We start from the raw sequence: 22,319 nt of genomic DNA, 5'->3' as shown, positions 1-22,319 counted from the left end.
TTTTGGACTGTCAGGACTACTATAAAGTTTGATACACTAAAACAGCCATTCTGACTGCTTAGATCTCCATTTTAAAACTGCATACTTTTGCACTTTTCATTACCAGATAGAATTGGGGAGAGAGGGGAAGAAGAGGAAAGGAAAATAAATGATGGGAAAGAAATGTACCCATAAAAATCTAAATTTCTATCATTAACATAACATATTTTTAAATTACTCTTGGATTATGTGTTTGTTTTGTTTTTGCTTTTAATTGCATCTGACCCATTCTGTGGTAATTTGAGATTTTGAAAATAATGTTTCACCCTACATAGGTATGAAAATCCAAAATTTTCATGGCTGCGAGAAGGAACAGTTCATTTTCGGTCACTCAGAATGGTCCATTTAATTTTTGACCATTTTGTATAAGATAAAGTAGATTTTGAAATAAAAGTAATTTCAGAATGAAATACTCAAACTTTCAATTCCTAATTTTGGAAACTGTTCTTTCCATTTTTTGTTCCAAAATGAAATTTCATCAGAAATGTTGAGAAAAATTTTGGTTTAGTTGAAATGGCTTTTTCTGATGGAAAACTCAACCATCTGTATTCACAAGAGTAATCCTTGACATCACAAACTGGGAACAGAACTCAAGAGTAAAATCCTGACCCTGCTGAAGTCAATGACAACACTACCATTGATTTCAGTGGGGCCACGATTTCACTTCAAAAGTTATGATTCGATTTCTCTTCTCTGGCCTCAAGCGCACATCGAAGAATGAACTTTAAAATACTGGGTTTCTATTCCTGTTAATATGAATTATTTGCATGACTAAATATTTGATTGCATCAGAATCCAGTTCAAGATCCAGTTTGCTCTTAATGGCTCGCAGCTGGATCTATAACTTTTTAAATGTGTTTTTAGGGACAGAACATTGACTTTTAAATGTATATTAATGGGATGATAATAAATGGAGCATCTGTAACAGGCATTGCAAAGACAGCATTCACTGGGCAATTTTTAAAGACTTATCTGTTGCAGAAATAATAGACATGCTTTTCTGTCAAGTGCTCTCTTTATTTACCATAATTATAAAAATATCTCTGAATTTTCAAAATTATCATAAGGACAACTTTTGATTAAAAAAAGGTTAAAAGATCAATGGACAAAATTAATAGAACCTATCTGATACTGAGCACTGGTATATTCCCCCTAGGGATCTGTGAAGACAGAATTTATTCTACCGCACCAGAAATGTTTATCAAAACCCAGGTTAATTGCCAAAATAGTGAGACTGCAAACTGAAAATCCTGATCATCCCTAACAGAGCTAACATATGATACCCATGTTCAACATAAATATGTGAGTACTCCTATTGAACTTGTTAAGACCACTCACGTACTGAAAGTTAGGTATGTAAATAAGTCGTTGGAGGATCAGAGCTTTAGAGTTGACAAAATTGTCTTCCTAAGTAATCAATTAAAAAGAGTCCAAGATAGATTATCCTTATTTTAAATAAAATTATTAATATATACATAAAATGCTCATATTGCTAATGTGTAAAGTTTGTATTGCTTAATAGACCACTTTTATCGAGTACACGCACACCCACATGTATATACGTTGTACATCACACTCTTTTCTTAAACTTAAATTTTACTATAAATTAGACACTAATTCCAGTAACTTTTTTTCTTTACATTGTATGTTAAATGTTACTCTTATTAAAAAAGTTCTCACTACTCCACAACACACAGAAGCAAACAAACAATAATATAATAAATAATAACAATAATCAATCAAGAAAGATTAATTTAAATATTGCAAGCATCATTCTCAGCCAGTCAGTTTTCTTTTAAATTGTTTATGTTTGTCATGAAAAACACAAACACTGCGATGGACATGAATAAATGAATACAACCATCAGCAACATCCTGACAGAGGAATGCAGGTATATACATCTCTTATGCTTTTAGCTTCTGACTTTTTTTCCTTTTAAATTTTGATACATGATCTCATTACATTTTTTTCTAAAATACTGAACTTGCTCTTCTAAACAAAACGGATCCTTCATGATGGATGTAAAAAAAATATTGTCCTCTGACTGTTTTTTTGGCTTTTCTGATTGGCCACAGAAAACTAGTTTGATGACTATGAGTCAAATCTGAACAAGATAAAAAAGCTATCAGCTTCTCAATGAATATTTCTAAATGTACATGATTATTCTGAAAGCAACTAAAATTGAAATCTTCATTAGGAATTGGCAAGTATGTTTTTGGCACAATAACGCTTTCCTGGCTTATCAAGAAAAATACTTGTTTGGTTTTCTGCCTCCTCTCTCTCTAATACCAGGCCCCTAGGAGTGCTAACGTTTTGTAGGATGTATTATTTCCATTACAGGGGCTTTGGACCAATTTTTGGGGATTTTATTTAGTATCATTTTAAGTGCAATTGATACAAGGTGAAGATCAATGTAAACAAATTCAAGGGCAAAGTATGGGGTAGCAACATGTCCGCAAAACAAAAAATAAGACTCTGCAACAGCTGTGTGGTATCAGTTTTGCTCGATGCTGCAAAGACCTGGGGCATTACGCAAGCTGACAAGAAAAGATTTGATGCATTTGATAGCAGGTGTTTCGGAGGGATATGTAATGTCAAATGGCACCACTATGTTGGGAACACAAGAGAACAAGAAAGAAGCATATTATATGCCTCCTAACAAGGAAGTGAGACTTTAGCAGACTGACCATCTAGCAAGCATGGAGCAAAGACGGGCAGGCAGAGAACATACAGAATGGAGTCCCTTATCTGGGCTTTCAAGTGTACCCTAGGGCTGAGCCACAGCTCACTGAAATCAGTGAAAAGCCTCCCTATCTTCTCTGCATCTATCTTGTTAGACTGTAAGCTCCCTGGGGCAAGGACCATCTTAGTGTTAGCCCTGTTCTGTGCTGGATACACAGCTGGGACATAAGAAATAATCATAAAAGAGGGAGGAAAAGAAACAATTTTAAAATGAAGGTCTGTGGCCCAGTCCTGCAAACCCTTGCTCTCCAACAAACATGGAAATAATGGTTTGATGAAGCAGGCCCCTAAAGTTTGGCAAATGTGAACTTAAGCTGTGCAAGGAAAAGGAGTTGGCACACAAAGAGCCAAAATCTACTCTACTAAGCCCATGTGACTCCACTGACTTCATTGAGGCTCCACAGATGTCAGCAAGAGAAAGGTCTGACCCACAGTAACAATACCCGATTGTTTGCTGTCTCAGTATCTTCCCAGATGCAGATTTGTGAATGAAAGATGAGGAGCATCTTTTTTTTTTTAAATGTAGCCTGAAGAGTTTCAGAGGAGAAGATAATTGAAAACAGATGGGCAGTAGAGCCAGGCAATATGGACAAAGTGGACCTACGCTACGGAAGCTCTAGCAACTGTTATGACCTTTAAGGTGCGAAAGAGGCTGGACTACCAGCAAGTTACATTTGTTCATGATGGAATCAAGAAAAGGAAACTTACACCTTCCAAAGAGTAATTAGAACCACATTCAAAATGATCTATGTTGATTTCCCTATATCAAATGATGTCAAAAATAGTTCACTGACCAAGCTCGGATTGTGCCTTTTCCTTTATTTATTTTTAAAACCTCTTGTTTCAGTTTTTTCAGTTGTCTAACATACCTCCAGCTGGCATAATCTGGTATTGTTGTTTTCATTTGAAAACTCCTCAGATTTCAGTACAAATATTCAATTACTGCAGTACGACTTTTAAGTGAGGCAATTGAACCTTTGTCAGCCACCAATTTCAATTGCTATTTCCTAGCTAGTATCTTTTTCTTTATTTTTATATGCAGAGCTCAGGACAGGCTCCCAGAAACAGACTTTCTTTGTTAAACTTTTAGTAATAAAAATGTTATTTGCCTGCTGTACTTTATAGCTCACTTTAAGAAAATCAGTGCAGGACAAATGTACATGATTCATCAAATCATTAAACATAAAGTATTATAATAAAAATAAGAACCCCCCCCCCAAAAAAAAACCCAAAACCCACACGTTTTAAACTGAAATGTCCTCAGCTTTGGACATACACCAGAATAAGTGACAATAGTCATTAAGGCAACTCAACTGGCCCATCAAACATTCAGTATTTGAAGGAGTTGAGCTCTTAGGTGATTGTCACAAAGGAAAGTTTCACACACATGCTAGAAATGAGACAAAACTGAAGTTTAGCACAATCATGTGCTCGGGACCAGCAGACTGAGTCCAGGGTAGGAGTCACACCAGTTAGATTACTATGACTAAATTGATAATGGTATGGGGAAAACTTCCTTTTTGATTTTGAAAGGACCATACATAATGCCTATGTTCTGTGCCTGAGTATCTATTCACAAACATAGAACATAACCCCATTGCCTGATGCTGATAGATGCCACTGAATCTACAGTAGTTAAGAAAACCTGGTGGAGGCAGCTGTTTTATACTTAGCAAGTCTCCCATTAGAATGGAATGGATAATTGTCCATCTTTCAGAGCCGAGGAGAGGGAATGCACTTGGTGCAGGCCAGAAAGCTGAATGGAGCGACGGCTTCTGAATTGCATTCTCATTGCACTGTGCCAAATAAAATATTTCATCTTTGTTCAGTTGGGTTGGGTATATAATAGATAGTCATATGTAACCCTAGCTAAAAGGCATTTCAGGGAAATATATAATGTGGATTATAGCCTCTGATGTGATTTAGTAGTATATTATATCTCCCATGTGTACCTATAGTGGAATTGTGTCTCTAATAGAGAGAGGAAAACTAGAGAAGCATTTTTTTTCATATAGGAGGGGCCTGATTCTGCACCATAAATTCATTGGGACCTTTGCTATTGACTTTAGTGGGTGAAGATTCAAACCCTAACTGTATAAGTAAGACGTTCTATTGTTTAACAAGAAATTGTGAAATGCTGAGTGGTTAATTAGGGTTGCAAGCTTTCTGATTGCACAAAACCGAACCTTGCCTTGCTTTTGCCCTGAGGCTCCATCCCTGCCCTACCCCTTCTCCAAGGCCCTGCTCACTTCATCCCCTCTCCCACTCTTGCTCACTCGCTAATTTTCACTGGGTGGGGGCAAGAGGTTGGGGTGTGGAAGGGGGTGAGGGCTCCTCCTGGGTGATGGGCTCTGGGATGGGCTCTCAACCTTTCCAGACTAGGAGTCTGATTTGTCTTGCGTACCCCCAAGTTTCATCTCACTAAAAACTACTTGCTTACAAAATCAGACATAAAAATACAGAAGTGTCACAGCACACTGTTACTGAAAAATTGCTTACTTTCTCATTTTTACCATATAATTATAAAATAAATCAATTGGAATATAAATATTGTACTTACATTTCAGTGTATAGTACATAGAGCAGTAGAAACAAGTCATTGTGTGAAATTTTAGTTTGTGCTAAGTTTGCTAGTGCTTTTTATGAAACCTGTTGTAAAACTAGGCAAATATCTAGATGAGTTGATGTATCCCCTGGAAGCCCTCTGAATACCCCCAGGAGTACATGTACCCTTGGTTGAGAACCACTGGAGTAGGAGACAGCTATCTCTGCTATACACCCACTGGGGATGCCTCACGTGCCAGGGGAATGCAAATCAGGGGACGTGCAGTAAGTTTCCATTCCCTTTGAGCTGCCTGAACAGCACAAATATCGCACAGTATACTAGAGAATATGACCCCGAGCCTTCTGATCTTTCATTATTTACCTTAAATAGTGTCTATGCGATAGGCGCTTCTGGGCAAGTTAAGCCCTTCATGCAATATTTTCACCCCGTGCTTTACATCTGAAAAGTTTAGTAACTGTTTTCCTCAGTCACATCATAGCTGTGCTAGCCATATTATTATTCATTTGTCTTATTGTAGCACCTAGAAGCACTCGTTATACCCCCAGGAGTAGGTGGTGTAAAATACCAAACAAAAAGATGGTCCCTGCCCCAATGAGCTAACCATTCAAGTATAAGACAAGATACAATGGATAGGGGAGTACAAGAAAACAGTAAGGCATATTGATAAGCATGATAGACAGTGGTCTCAGAGCACCAGCAGCCTCTAGATAAGCCTGACAACATTTTGGGGCACAAGATTCATAGGTCTATTTTTTTCATCCCCACGTGCTCTACTTTTTCATCTTTTATTCAGGATATGAAGATACAGTCCTGACAAAAGATCTAATTGACTGTTTTTCACCTGTATTTATACCAATGGCATCATATCTGACCTGTACTGGCAGCGGACATGAATAATTGTGTTAATGGGAAGTGCGTTAGCATGACGAGTTGGCATGACAGGGAGATACTCTTGTAAATGTATAATATGTACAAAATTTGAAATTTGAATTATAAGGGACAAAAGAGATGTTTCCACTAAAATATAATAGTGTATTCTTCATTGCATTAAATATGTTATATCATTGAGGATATTGAAAGTCGATGATATTTTGCAACAATCTCAAAACACCTGATGCAATATGCCTGTATTTTTCCTGCCAGTTCTTCAGTTTCTCAAAAGTTTCTCCAACAGCAGCACCTATCTGTGATCATCATGGTGGTAGTCTTGGGCAGACAGGTAAAACCCATTTCTGGAAAATGTCCATTAATTACTTCATTTTGTGTAGAAAGAGCATTGCAAAAATATTGTTTTGGAGGCTTTCATGGTCATCTGGCTCATAGGGTCAGTGTGACAGTGAACTAAGCATAGGATTTGAAGCCTAATTTTCCAATGTAGGGGCACAAATTTAGGCACCCAAGTGAGATCATATTGGCCTTAACCAGTTGTGTCTCAGTTTTCTGATCTGTAAAAATACTTACCACCCATTATGGCTGCATAAAAGATTTACTGTGCTGCAGCTATCAAGTCGGAGAGAAGTGAACTCTCCATGGCAGTATACTGGCTCTACCATGGTTACTCTGGCAAAGCAACCTATTAAGAATCCCTACTTAGACTGCGGAATTCATGATCTCTGGATGTCATTGAGTATGTCTTCACTACAGTTAGACGCCCGCAGCAGGCCTGTGCCAGCTGACTTGGGCTTGGGTAAGGAGTCTGTTTAAATGCAGTATAGATGGTTGGGCTCAGGCTACAGCCCAGTGTCTAGGACCATGTGAAGTGAGAGAGTTCCAGAGCCTGGGCTACAACCCAAGCCTGAACATCTACACTGCAGTTAAACAGCCCCTTAGCCTGAGCTCGAGTCAGCTAGTACAGGCCAGCTGAGGGCGTCCAACTGTAATATAGACATACCCATTGAGAGCAAGAATTGAGAGGATTCAAAGAAGGAATGGACTAGAATTGGTCAAAAAATTTCCACCTTAACATTTTTTTTTGTCAGGAAACACCATTTCCTCACAATAAAAACTTTCTGTGGGAATGTGTTAATTTGGGAGGGAAGGGAGAAATTTTTTGATAAGGGTCAAAACAATTTTTCATTCTGAAAATTTTATTCTATGTTATAAATTATAAAAGGAAAAAAGGGGAAAAAATCAGAAAAAAACATTTTGATTGTATTGAAATGGAACATTTTGACTGACCCAAAACAATGATTTATTTACCGACTGCATTTTTGATTAATGGGAAATGTATTGGCTTTGTCCTGACCTGGAAAGAAAACCAATTTTGAGATGTCAGAATTTCTCATGGAATGGAAATCCCAACTTTCAACCAGCACTTGAACGGACATTAATAAGGATAATAAAGACTATGCAGTTATAACAGTAAATACTAAAAATAACAAAGTTTTGGAAGGGATTAAATCCTCATGCTTCAGGAGTTCAGTCAACTGCTAACTCCTGGAGGCTAGGAGGAGACTGATTGCCTTGCAGGGGCTGTCTTACGCCTTCTTTGGAAGCAGCTAGTACTTGCCACTGTCACTGACAGAGAGGATACTGGCAGGGCCGGCTCCAGGCACCAGCTAAGGAAGCAGGTGCTTGGGGCGGCCAATACAAAGGGTCGGCACTCCGTCTGCTATTGGAGTGGCATGTCCGGGTCTTTGGCGGGAATTCGGCAGCGAGTCCCTCAGTCCCTCTCTTCGTCTTTGAGCTGCTGCTGAACAGGAAGACAGGGAGTGAAGGACCCGCTGAAGAATGGAGCAGCGCGATTGAGCTGCCGCCGAAGTGCCGCTGATCAGCTTTTTTTTGTTTTCCCCTGCCGCTGGGGGCGGCAGAAAACCTGGAGCTGGCCCTGGATACTAAGAAACACCCTGAGTGTGATCTAGTATGGCAATTTCTTTGCTACTTTTAAGAGGAGTGTGAGGATTTAGTCAAAGGGCTTGATTCACCAGTGCAGATATCCCAGATTTTTTCAGCACGTACTCAGTGGCTGGAAATTTGTCCAGAGATGACAACTGGCAGTTTCAAGGCCCCCCAAGAAGAAATAGTCAGAACTGGCCATGGAAGGGTGAGACCAAGACAGCCAGGGAACAGGTTGTCCTGTTTATCCTCTAGGCAATCTTGGCCACTGGGGAATCCTATTGAGTTGCACTCCCCAGTGGAAACCCCTGGGGAGACTAGTTGTGCAAACAGCACCTGTCCTTGCCTGGTATGAATCCGTGTTGCTGGCGCACAGGATTTCTAGGCCCCTGCTGGCACAGACAGCTTGTAATTTGCATCCCCTGGAGTCAGTGGGCATAATTAAGCCCAATGTTTGTACGGCACTTTGAAGATGTAAAAGGACTAAGGGCACAGCAAAAGTAGAGTGAAACTGTATATGCAAGTATCGCTAACGCGCAATATATTTGTGTGTGTGAAGAATCCTATGAAAAATTCCAGAAATTCAAAGAAATCTATCTGTATGTATGTTTCCAACCCTGCTGTGCTAATGTGAATTGGGAGTCATTCCATTGCCATTAACAGAGCTGCACTGGTGAGAGAATAGAATCAGGCACATAATTCACACAAATCATGTCTGAATCATGCAAATCATGTCTCGATTAGAAACAGCTGTTTTTTTCCCAATGCTAGAGGCCATCTAACATTTAAGGCTCTGGCTAGGTAAGTATCCTCTGGTACAAAGAAATAGCCGATGCCAAAATTGCTATGATCATATGAATTTCAAAAGGTGAACAGTCACAGAGGGCTCTTCCTCAGACCCCACTGTCCCACCCCCAAGTCTAGTAGCTGGGGTTGGTACAGGAGGTTCTTGGCAGGGGCGCTGGAGTAGTAGCAGAGCAGCAGGGTGGTTGCTGCTGCTGCTGCATTCCTGTGGCTACATCACCAGCCCCACACTGTAGTGACCAGCAGCCCAGCTTAATCATAGAAGATTAGGGTTGGAAGAGACCTCAGGAGGTCATCTAGTTCAACCCCCTGCTGAAAGCAGGACCAACACCAATTAAATCATCCCAGCTAGGGATCTGTCAAGACTGACCTTAAAAACCTCTAAGGATGGAGATTCCACCACCTCCCTAGGTAACCCATTCCAGTGATTCATCACCCTCTTAGTGAAATAGTGTTTCCTAATATCCAACCTAAACTTCCCCCACTGCAACTTGAGACTATTGCTTCTTGTTCTGTTATCTGCCACCACTACGAACAGCCTAGCTCCATCCTCTTTGGAACTCACCCCTCACTTCAGGTAGTTGAAGGCTGCTATCAATTCCCCCCTCATTCTTCTCTTCTGCAGACTAAACAACTCCAGTTCCCTCAGTCTCTTCTTGTTAGTCTTGTGCCCCAGCCCCCTAATCATTTCTGTTGCACTCCCATGGACTTTCTCCAATTTGTCCATATCCCTTCTGCAGTAGGGGGACCAAAACTGGATGCAATACTCCAGGTGTGGCCTCACCAGTGCCGAATAGAAGTAAATAATCACTTCCCTCGATATGCTGGCAATGCTCCTACTAATACAGCCCAATATACCATTAGCCTTCTTGGCTACAAGGACACATTGCTGACTCATATCCAGCTTCTCGTCCACTCTAATCACCAGGTCCTTTTCTGCAGAACTACTGCTTAGCCAGTTGGTCCCCAGCCTGTAGCAGTGCCTGGGATTCTTCCTTCCTAAGTGCAGGACTCTGCACTTGTCCTTGTTGAACCTCATAAGATTTCTTTTGGCTCAATCCTCTAATTTGTCTAGGTCACTCTGGACCCTATCCCTACCCTCCCAGCATACCTCTCTCTCCCCACAGTTTAGTGTCATCTGCAAACTTGCTGAGAGTGCAATTAATCCCATCATCCAGATCATTGGTAAAGATGTTGAACAAAATCGGTCCAGGAAATACCCCTGGGGCACTCCGCTTGATACCAGCTGCCAATTAGACATCGAGCCACTGATCACTATCCATTGAGCCCAACAATCTAGCCAGCTTTCTATCCACCTTATAGTCCATTCCTCCAATCCGTACTTTTTTAACTTGCTGGCAAGAATACTGTGGAAGACCTTATCAAAAGCTTTGCTAATGTTAAGATATATCACATCCACCGCTTTCCCCATATCCACAGAGCCAGTTATCTCATCATAGAAGGCAATCAGGTTGGTCAGGCATGACTTGCCCTTGGTGAATCCATGTTGACTGTTCCTGATAACCTTCCTCTCCTCCAAGTGCTTCAAAATGGATTTCTTGATGACCTGCTCCTTGATTTTGCCAGGGACTGAAGTGAGGCTCACCAGTCTATAGTTCCCCAGGTTCTCTTTCTTTTTTCAAAATATGAGCATCCAGGACCTCCCCAGATTGCCATGAATTTTCAAAGCTAATGGCCAATGGCTCTGCAATCACATCAGCCAATCATCCAGGACCTCCCCAGATCGCCATGAATTTTCCAATCATCCAGGACCTCCCCAGATCGCCATGAATTTTCAAAGCTAATGGCCAATGGCTCTGCAATCACATTAGCCAACCCCCTCAGCACCCTTGGATGCATTAGATCTGAACCCATGGACTTGTGCACGTCTAGCTTTTCTAAACAGTTCTTAACCTGTTCTTTCACTACTGAGGGCTGCTCACCTCCTCCCCATATTGTGCTGCCCAGTGCAGCAGTCTGGGAGCTGACCTTGTGTGTGAAGACTGAGGCAAAAAAAGCATTGAGTACTTCAGCTTTTTCCACATTAGCTGTCACTATGTCGCCTCCTCCATTCAGTAACACTTTCCCTGACCTTTTTCTTATTGCTAACATACCTGTAGAAACCCTTCTTGTTACCTTTCATATCCCTTGCTAGCTGCAACTCCAATTGTGCCTTGGCCTTCCTGATTACATCCCTGCATGCTCTAGCAATATTTTTACACTTCTCCCTAGTCACCTGTCCAAATTTGCAGTTCTTGTAAACTTCCTTTTTGAGTTTAAGCTCACTGAAAATTTCACTGTTAATCCAAGCTAGTCGCCTGCCATATTTGCTATTCTTTCTGCATTTCAGGATGCACCCTCAATAAGGCTTCTTTAAAATACAGCCCAGTCTCCTGGACTCCTTGCCTCCTCATATTAGCTTCCAAGGGATCCTGCCCATCAGTTCCTTAAGAGAGTCTAAGTCTGTATTTCTGAAATCCAGGGCCTGTATTCTGCTGCTCTCCTTTCTTCCTTTTGTCAGGATCCTGAACTCAGCCATCTCATGGTCACTGCTGCCTAGGTTGCCACTCATTTCTACTTCCCCTACTAATTCCTATCAAAAGCCTCCCAGCTCTTTCTCCTTATCCATGCTACAAAAGGATATGGGAAAGACATGTTCCTAGCATGCAGAAGGTTCAGCCCCAGACACAGATGGGCCTCCCTCACATGTCCTACACCACATGGTTTCTGTTACACCTGGAGCTCTCCATGACTGCAGATGACGGATCATCAGTAGCCCCGGACACAGGAAGATGTCCCATGGGATTCTGAAGAATGGGCAGAAACTTTTAGTCTTAAAAATACAGATGGGATTCTCGAAAGTGTTTAGCAGTGGCTTTGTTTTGCTCCCATTGAAAAGAATGGGAGTTTTCGCATTGGGCAGTTGGCCAACATTGCAGACTATTGCAAATTCCACTCTACAAATATACACTACTGCAGTCTTCTAAAAGGAAATCCTTCTTGTTTTTCTCTTCATGGAACAACTTAATTAGGCATTTACTTCCACTGAGATCAATGGTGCAGGATCGAAAAGAGAGAGAAACTTGGCATAACCATATTTTCCATTTTCACATTGCATTTCATCGACACAACTTGGGTGTCTTTCATGTGATTCTACTCTAGAACTTCACTAACACCAGTGACACCAGCATAAATGGGTTCTCTTTTTGTATCAGGAATATTGTGCATGGCATAAATCTTTATTTCTTAAACACAAATGTCCCCTCAGAAATAACCTCCAGTATGAAAACTAGAGTCCTATCTTAGATACACAGGAGGCCCACTTAACATAGTATCTGAGTGTCTCACAATCTTTACCTCACAATATCCTGTCCACTAGTTATTATCCCAGTTTGACAGAGGGGGAACTAAAGCAGAGAGAGACTAAATGATTTGCTCAAAGGAAATCTGTGGTAGAGCAGGGAATTGAACCTGGGCCTTCTAAGGTGCAGGCTCTAGCCATGGGATGAGCCTTCCTCTTTTCAGCATAAAAATACCCATTCAGCCTAGCTTTTTAAAGATAAGTATTTCTTTAGATCTAAGACTGTGCTCAGCCTTGTAGAAAGCTAAAAACAAAACAAGTCCTTGTCCTGAAGATTTTACAGCTTAAATATTTCATTATATGAGAATTTTCAAAGGAGCTGTAGTTTTTAAAATGAGATCCAAGGTGGCAACATCCAGGGATTCTGTACTTTGTCTAGTATCAAAGGGGTAGCCGTGTTAGTCTGGATCTGCATCTGACGAAGTGGGTATTCACCCACAAGAGTATATGCTCCAATATTTCGGTTAGTCTATAAGGTGCCACAGGACTCTTTGTCGCTCTGTACCTTTTTTGTATATCGTAATATAGAACAAATATCCATTTATCTCTGTTTTCAAAAATACTATTAAAGTATCTGTATGTTTTACTACAATTCACTAGACATTAGTGTTTTTATGTGCTAAATGTTTTTATGCTGCACAAAGCAAATGTTAAACACATACATGTATTAAGCATGTATATGGAATATGTGCTGGGGTGGCATAGAGGTTTTTATCAGAAAGTTTGGGGTAGGCACGTGACTCACAAGTGGTAATGTCATGAGTAAGCAATGCAGATTAAGTGTGCCAATAAAATGTCATAACACTTCATCATGCATTCTTTATATGCATGATATGCTACAGAAAAAATATTTTAGGATATTTTTTAAAATTAGGACTATTTTTCATATCCCATTGCTTATAAATCAAAGTGCCGTAATAGCCCTAGGTCTAACAGCACAGATCCTGGGGGCAAGAGAGGAGGGACAGAGAAATTGCTTTTTCTGAAAATTAAAATATTACAATGTTAAATTCTGATAATATCAGAGCTAGTGTAAGCCTTCTGCCAGGTGACGCCAGTAGCAACTAGGACTGGGTTCAATATCTTGGGGTTCCTTTCCATTGATACAACACAAAGATGGCTCGAGCCCCCACCCAGTAACCTGGGAAAATTACACACCACTCCTGAGCACCTCTGAGAGGCAATACTTCCCTACTCGCAAGCACAGAGTCTGAGTGGAGAAAAGAAACTTTTAATAAAAGGAGAGAAGTAACTTGGCATTAATTTGGGAAAACACCACAAACAAGGTTCATAAATATAAACTATGAGCAAAAGACCCAACTTACTTGAGGGTGGACAGTGTCCTTTTCCCCTCAGGTTCTTAAGTCCAGCAACCCAAAAGTCCCTTTAGCATGCCCGACCCTTCTTGGCATCCTCGTCATAGTTGCTGTCCTTGATCAGTGCATACTCAGAGTTCAAAAGGTGCATGTGCAGAGATCACCGCCCACCCTGGATCAAGGTAAGGAAGCACCTTACTTGCTCCTCTGCTTGGGCACGTGTCCGCTGCCCCTCTCTGCCCGCCACCCTGCTAGTTACCTGATGAGCCTCTCCACCAGCTGCCCTACTGGCCACTCATTCACCAGCCAACTGTCAGTCACCTTCCGCTGCCACCCACCTCTCTGCTGTGACCTCTGCATGTCAGTCTCCTAGTAATTTTCAGCTCTTTGCAGGCTGGGCAGAAACACTGCCCCATCTCAAGTGATTTTAGCTCTCGGTGATCAAGCTTTAAAATAATAAAAGAGGCTCCTAATGAAGCCTATTTAGCTCTTCTTTGAACAGTTGGGAGAAACAGGTCAAACCAGTTTGTGGACTCCCAGGGAGTGGCCAAACTTCTCCTGGTTAGATCATCTGTTCCCCCCACCCTTTTCCACAGGGCTCTGGCATTCAAGCCCCTCGCTCATTTGGGACAGGTTAAGCACAGTCCTGCTTTCCTCTGGTCCTACAATAATTACAACATTTTGGTAACAGCATTTCACTACCCCTGCATTCAGCACTAAAGTGATTTGTACCCAACACCAGCCAAAGTTGATCACTTTGACACCGCTCTATCTGCTGGATATCTGAGCAAGAACAAACTGTATTTACATAAAAACACCCAACATCTCTCCCCTTCCCAGCTAGCTGTCAGGAAAGCATTCATTCAGACCCTGCTTCCACTAGCATGGCTAGAAGTTGGTGTTGAATCTCATGGGGAATCTGAGATTGTTCCTTTTGGTAATGGTAAAGGGCATAGGCTATCTGAATGTAAAGCCGTGGCATTTTTATGTATAAACAAAAGCAGTCAATGGCTCAGGACTTAGTTTTGCCTTTATTGGACCTTGAGGCAGAGTAGACTTGCAAGGGAGACATTCATGTGGCAGTTTGTTTTTTCAATGGCAGGTATCCAAAGCCACTTGAGAGGTTAGATGATCAGTCCTGGAGGAGATAGATTAATGGGCAAAATGCAAGTGAAGCCAGCAAAGAGTGTTATAATAAATTCATTTCCCACTGGATAACACCATCATGTAGGTGGAGTCCCTGTATGTGAAGGAAGAGTGGGAAAGTGGGGGAATTGTGTGTACACCAGCATTGGCCTCCTAATCCCATGGTTATGAGCCCAATCCTTAAGGAGGCCATTTAGGGAGCTGTGGTAAAAATCTGTCTGGGGATTGGTTCTGCTTTAAGCAGCTGGTTTGGACTAGGTGACCTCCTGAGGTCCCTTCCAACTGTGATATTCTGTGATTCTACCCTCCTGCCTGTGTTTTCAGAGCTGTAGTATAAAGTGAGCTGGTTTAAGAACTGCTAAATGTTTGTATAGTTCATACATTCTATTGGACTCTATGAAATCTGGTAGGTTAAACCAAAAATATTAGAGTAAATGCTAAAAAAGACCTGGCTAGCACATTTAGCATAATGACACCCCCTCTTGCCAGCCATGAATTATATTGAGGCTGCTCTGAGAGAAGAATGCAGCTTCAAGAAGCATCTGTGAATCTGTCCAAGTGCATTGTCATGTTCTCCTCACTCTAACTGCTCTCTTTCCAATAGGGGTTTTGTTCCAATTTTTTGTTTATTTGCCGTTTACCCTCCCCAACATTAGTGAACCTGTTTTGCTATATTAAGAGTTGTATGCCTATATTGGCTGGAGAAAATGAGTTGCAATTTAAAAAACCAAGTGGAGAGACCATGCACACCTAGGCAATGCTGCTCTCTTAATCCCATTCTGTCATTCCCAAAGGAATACCACTAGTTAGAACTACTGCTGAGCCCAATCCTGCAAGATGCTGAGCATCTCCAGGGAGGTGTCATGCACTCTCCATTTTTGCAAAATAAAGGGCTGTCTCAGGGGGTAATTGGCTCCTTACAGGAGTGGGCCAAATTCTGCTCACATACCACAATTTATTTTTGTTCTTAACAAGAGCTTGATTCATGAAATAAAATATAGAACAAATCTGGTTTTGACTCAGATCCTTTATGTGCTAGTTAGTCTTCACACTAAAACACTGACCCCCTCTGACTCATTTGTATCACATAAACCCCAGCTGGAGTATTGCAAGTTTTAATTATAATTATCTTCATTTATATCCATGTGCTTATAATTAAAACTGCTCAGTAATGCAGCCTAATGTAACAGCTGGCGCACAATTACCTCTTCTTGTCAGGATGGCCAAACAATGCTTGCTTCTTAATTGTAAGGAAATTGGAAATTCTGAGGATTTCCTCAACTTTTTCTGTGCTTAACGTAAGGCCTTGGTGATAAGGATGACAAGGCAATATTTCAGTAATGTTAGTATTAAGGAATTAATGTACTGCTACAGCACATGGGGAACTAGACACACTTCCCTTTAATGTTAATGAGAATGGTTTATGGTTGTCCTCATTTGCAGTCTGGAAAATATATCCCATGTAGCCCTACAGTATGACCTGGTGAAATAAATCTGAGAATGAAAACATGGCTTTCATGAAGACTTTTTGTTTCCTTTACATTTTTTTATTAACATAAACAAAAACAAACAAAATTAATAGATTCCAAGGCCAGAAGGGACCATTGTGATCATCTAGTGCAGGGGTTCTCAAAGTGTGGGTTGGGTCCCTAGGGCTGGGACCCAGGACCAAAGCCCGAGCCCCACCATCTGGGGCCGAAGCCCAGTGGCTTCAGCTCTAGGTGGCAGAGCTCAGGTTACAGGCCCCTCCTCCTAGGACTGAAACCCTTGGGCTTTGGGGACCCCCCCACCCACCAGGGCAATGGGGCTCAGGTTTTTGGCTCCCGCAGGCTGAGACAGTGGGGCTCAGGCTTTGGTCCCTCCTCCTGGGGTCATGTAGTAATTTTTGTTGTCAAAAGGGGGTCACGATGCAATGCAAATTGAGAACCCCTGATCTAGTGTGACATCCTGTATAACACAGGCCCTAGAACTTTCCCAAAGTAATTCCTGTTTGAACAGAGCATAGCTTTAGAAAGATATCCCAGCTTCATTTAAAGATTGACAATCCACCATGACCCTTGGTAAATTGTTCCAAGGGTTAATTACTCTCACTGTTAAAAATGTATGCCTTATTTCCAGTCTAAAATTGTCTAGCCTCAACTTCCAGCCACTGGTTCATGTTTTACTGCTGAAGAGCCCATTATCAAGTATTTGTGGCCCATGTAAGTCAGTACAGATTACAATTAAGTCACCCCTTTACTTTCTCTTTTGTTAGATAAATAGACTCACGGAGCTCAATCTATCACTATATGGCATGTTTTCTAGCCTTTCATCATTCACATTGCTCGTCTCCAAACCCTCTTATCAGCATCCTTCTGAACTGTGGGCACCAGAACTGGCCACAGTATTTAACAGTGGTAACATCAGTGCCGAATACGGTAAAATAACCCCTCTACTTCCACTCAGAATTCCCCTGTTTATGGATCCGAGGACTGAATTAGCCATTTTGGCCAGTGTCACACTGGGAATTCATGTTCAGATGATTATCCACTATCACCCCAAATCTTTTTCAGAGACACTGCTTCTCAGGATAGAGTCCCCCATCATGTAAGCATGGCCTACTTTCTTTGTTGCTAGATGTATATACAGTAAAAGCTTTGTTATCCAGCATGTTGGAGGAATGGGGGGCGGGTGCCAGCAAGTCAAAAATTCCGGTTAATTAAGAGGCAGTTTAGGTGCAGGAGGGGGCTGGGGCATGGGCTCTAGGAGGGAGTTTGGGTGTGGGAGAGGGACCAGAGCAGGGCTTTGGGGCGCAGGAAGGAGTCCGGGGTGCTGGATCTGGACAGCGCTCACCTTGGGCAGCTCCCCAGAAGTGGTGACATGTCCCTGCTGCTCCTCTGCCCACAGGCACTGCCCTCGTAGCTCCCATTGGCTGCAGTTCTTGGCCAATGGGAGCTGTGGAGGCAGCCCTCGGGGCGGGGGCAGTGCACAGAGCCACCATGGATGCTCTTAGCATTATTTAGCTGAGTCTAGAGTTGTGCTCAGAATGGAAATTCTGTTTGGCAGAGGATTGTGAAATTAGCTTTCATTTCAGTTCAGAGTGAAACTTGAAAACTTCAAAATTCACTGTGAAAGAAATTAAAAAATATAAAATAATTTGGAATCAGTCATAATGTTTCTTTTTAATATTGACCATTTTATTTTATATATTATAATATAAATCAAAATTAAAAAAAAAGTTCTAAACAAAAAGTCACTTCCAAAGAGAAAAATCAAAGTGTTTCATTTCAACAGGAATAAAATGAGACTTTTTTGATGTTGTTGGAGCTTCTTCCCTTTTCCCTTCCAGAATGAAATTTCAGCCGAAGAGAACTGCAATATTCCTACAGAATATGGTTCCATCAACATTTTCCTCAACCGACTGTAGCTTTGGGACCTACTTCTCATGTGCTGTGGTGGATGTGATCAAGCCAGTTCATGTGCTGAGACGGTCTTTCCAACATCTATGGGGTTAATTTTGCAGCAAAGTCAGAAGGGAATTGCTGTCATTTCCAGTACAGGGCAGGAAGGAAAAAGCCAGCACAGGTAAATATGACCTGACATTCTAATTAAAAAAAACAACCTAGGGAAATGTAGTCTAGATGAAATTACTATGAAGCGAGTGCTAAAACTGCTTGAAAGATCATATTCAAAGAGTAGTTGTGAACGGTTCATTGTCATACTGGAAGGACATATCTAGTGGGATCCCGCAGGGATCTGTCCAGATTCCAGTACGATTCAATAGTTTCATTAATGACTTGAATAGTAGAGTGCAAAGTATGGTTACAAAATTTGTGAATGATATCAAACTGGGAGGGACTGCAAGCAATTTGGAGGACAATATTAGAATTCAAAATCACCTTAACAAACAGGAGAATTGGTCTGAAATCAACAAGATGAAATTCAGTATAGACATGTGCCAAGTACTAAACTTAGAAAGAAAACCAAAAAAAGCATAAATACAATTGGCTAGGCAATAGTATTGCAGAAAAGGATCTGGGAGTCATAGTGGATCACAAATCGAATACGAGTGAATGTGATGCAGTTGCAAAAAAAAGGCACAAGTGTATGTAAGACAAAGGATATAATTGTCCTACTCTACTTAGCCCTGGTGAGGCCTCAGCTGGAGCATTGTGTCCAGTTTCAGATGCGGCACTTTGCCTGCCACACTCCACAAATTGGAGAGTCCAGAAGAGAACTATTCAAATGATAAAAGCTTTAGAAAATTCGACCTATGAAGGAAGGTTAAAAACACTAGGCATGTTTAGTCTTGAGAATGAAGACTACAGGTAGTGGGACCTGACAATCTTCAAATACATTGCAGGCTGTTATAAAGAGGATAGGAATCAAGTGTTCTCCATGTCCACTGAAGGTGGGACATGAAGTTATCAGCTTAATGTGCAGCAGTGACATTTAGAAAGCTTTTCCTAATATCTAACCTAACTACTTTAGCAGAAGCACTGGAATAGGCTGCCAAGGTATTCCTTGTCGTTGGAGGTTTTTAAGAACAGGTTAGACAAACACGTGTCAGGGATGGTCTAGGTTTACTTGGCCCTGCCTCATTGCAAGGGGCTGGACTAGATGACCTCTTGAGGTCCCTTCCTGCCCTACATTTCTGTGATTCTATTGCTCTATGTATGTGAGAAAAGGAGCCGCGTTGGGCAATGCTTTTTTGGAGCCAGAAGTAGAGAGGCATGCAGTTGTGTATGTGTGTGTGTGAGAGAGAGAGACAGACGGGGGGAGGGGGCGCGGGGCGGGGGGAGGGAGGGTCTCCAAAGTGTAATGGGAAGAAAAGTACTAAGGCAAGGTTGAAGTGTCCTGAGATAATGCTGTGTCAGAGGAGAGGCTGATAATGCAGAAGGCAAGTGGGACTTTTCTATCATCTAATCCAGCTCTACGCCAATGGCTCCCTGCTGTAGGCATACATGTAATGCTTTGTTAAGGCTAGTTCTAAATGCCTAAGTGATGGAGCTCCTGCCATTTCTCTTGGGTTGCTACTCCAAAGCGTGATCAAGGAGGGCGGTAGCAAAAAGGCAGCAGGAAGGAGCATTTCTGCACTGGAGGGAGGGAGGGAGGGGAAAAAAGATAGTTCATAAGAGTTTTCTGCATGAGGAAGAAGGCAGTGGGAGGGAGCAGAGGTGGTGATGGAGGGAGATTCAGCATGGGGAAGCTGATTCTGGAGTGGGGAGGCAGTGGGAGGGTAAAGGGAGCAGAGAGTTTGTAGCTGGTGAGATGGGAGCAGGTGGAGTAGTTCTGCTGTGGGAGAGAGGCAGTGAAGGAGGGAACAGATAAAATGGGGTCTGTCCTGAGTGGGAGGGCACAGATGGGTGTGTGCATGAGCCTGCCGCTGATAAAGTCTCTTGTCAACAGTGGTTACTCGACTCTACTCCTTGTTGCTATATAGCTGTACACAACTGACTTGAAATGAAGCTATGCCAATTGATACTAGCTGTGGGCCTAGCCTACAGTCTGATCTGTCACTGCACAGTTAGTATCAGGGAAGGGAGAATGTCTTGCCTAGCTTTAAAGCGCTATGCTGAAACAGGAGCTGATACACATGAAACAGTAAAACTACTTACTTCCTACTGATGTTAAAGAGGCAGTAACGGCTCCTAGCACCTCTCAGGATCAGGTATTATGGACCTATGCATAATCCAATCAGAACAGGCATTGCAATGCTGTTGCCACTTAAAAAACACAGGTCCATGGAGCAACTCCTATTTCCCCACAAGCTCGCAAATATTTTGTTTTAACGGCAGAAATTCCCGGTGAGTGACAACTATGTTGGCAGGTCACAGGACTTGCTGTTGGGTTATATCATTGTTATGAAATTCATGCTGCTAAGGAACTTTAAGTTGTACTCCGTACTGGGAATAGGCCAAATAATCTGTGACTCAAAACATCTCTCCTCATGGATCACTGAGAACACAAAAGATTTGAGTTGACCTGGTAGGCTAAACACAAACATGTCAAGATCTCACCAGCACCAAAATATTTGTTTTAACTATCTTGGGAAAGAAATAAGGGCCAATGAGCAACATCTACTGGGTGAACACATTGTTTCCCAGATGTTTCATTTCCTAATTTTATTATTAATTAAATACAAATAAGCTCTGGAATTGAAAATAATGGGTGTGAAGAACAGTGGGCCAGATTCTGATCTCAGTTACACTGTGTAAATCCAGAGTAACTCCAGTGAAACCAGTTAAATTACTCCAGATTTGCACTGGTGCAATTGAGAGCAGAGTCTGGCCCATAATCTTGAGAGATGTTTGTCCAAACACAGCACAAACAGATACTTTTGGCTTAAATAACTCCTATTATGAGAACGAATCAGGAAAGAACAAAAGGAAAATCTCCTCTCTCACAGTCTGAGGTGAAAGTACAGCACATGTCATTAAATGTTTAGCAGTCACTGCCAAAGATATCTTAACTCACTTGGTCCATACCTCTTCATTTCCCAAGGCCCAGATGAGGGACAAAGATATTTTATTACTACAGGAATCACAATACTGCATGGATTGATTCCTTTAGGAAAAGTTACTATTCTAGTAACCGCACTCTCATGCTTGTTTATTTCTGATGGAAGTTATTATCAACAGTAAAACTGAGGGGGGGGACACTAAATTCGGGTGGAATATAGGCAATGTTGGGACTAAAATGAATGCACCCCCTTGAAATAAGGGGCATTTGAGAAATAAGATAATGGAACTGTCTTATGCAAAGACCAGGAGATAACACAAGGCTACAATAGCAAAGTAAGCAATGTTGAGTTTTACATGGAATCCACTGTTGTAAGCCCATTTTATAAAAGAAACAGGCTTAAAGTAATGAGACACAGAGCTCTAATAATAAATGTCGTTCCCTTCAGAGCCGCTGTTAATTCAGTGAAGAAACATTGCTGGAATACACAAAATGGACAGGGCGCAGAATCTGGCTGCAGAGGACATTTGAGTGGAAGGTACTGGACATGAGAGAGACTTAAGGCTGCATTTGTTATTCTTTTTAAATCGTTCTGCCTAAATTAAGCAAACTCACTTAACATACAGATTGTAACTTCTGGGGGAATTCTGCGCACACATTTTAAAATTTCGCAACTTTCTGCATATTTTATTTGTCAAAACAACACAATAAAATCATGCCGGTTTCAATTATTTGGGTCATTTATTTCAAAATACCTCTCAGCAAGTATGTCTGTAACAATCACAAAAAAGATTCAGGAAATGTTTTTGACAAATAGATTCCTTACTTGGCATATTAATACAAAACTTTAAGTAATAATTCATTTAAACTACAATAAAGAAATGCTTTTCCTACACACTCAGCAGCAGTTCAAAGGCTTGGGAGAAATCAGGGGTAACGGAGGAGCTGAGACAGAGGGAATTAACTGCTGGGAAGGAGCATGAGAGCAAACCTGAAGTGTTGGTGGGTGTGGGTGGGGTAGGTATGGAACAAGTTTTTTCGGTGGGAGAGATTATTAGGGAGTTGGGGA

General features: G+C 41.5%; 1 long non-coding RNA gene across 4 annotated transcripts in view; it reads left to right on the top strand.

The window, feature by feature from the left end:
* The window catches only part of LOC127048383 (uncharacterized), a 29,624-nt gene extending 7,646 nt beyond the window's left edge, over window positions 1-21,978 (top strand). For 2 of the 4 annotated variants that reach the window (XR_007773622.1, XR_007773625.1), the window contains exons 2-3: window positions 18,138-18,373; window positions 21,699-21,978. This is a non-coding gene — a long non-coding RNA (uncharacterized LOC127048383). Of the gene's footprint in view, window positions 1-1,218; window positions 1,342-6,490; window positions 6,567-18,137; window positions 18,374-21,698 lie in introns of those variants that run through there. The other 2 variants (XR_007773624.1, XR_007773623.1) reach the window with 2 other exon arrangements.
* The last annotated feature ends 341 nt before the right edge of the window (window positions 21,979-22,319 follow it).

The sequence above is a fragment of the Gopherus flavomarginatus genome, chromosome 3 (assembly GCF_025201925.1).
Source record: "Gopherus flavomarginatus isolate rGopFla2 chromosome 3, rGopFla2.mat.asm, whole genome shotgun sequence".
NCBI classification, from domain to species: Eukaryota; Metazoa; Chordata; order Testudines; family Testudinidae; genus Gopherus; species Gopherus flavomarginatus.
Note: the sequence above shows the minus strand (reverse complement) of the source record. Positions and strands in the feature narration are given on the sequence as shown.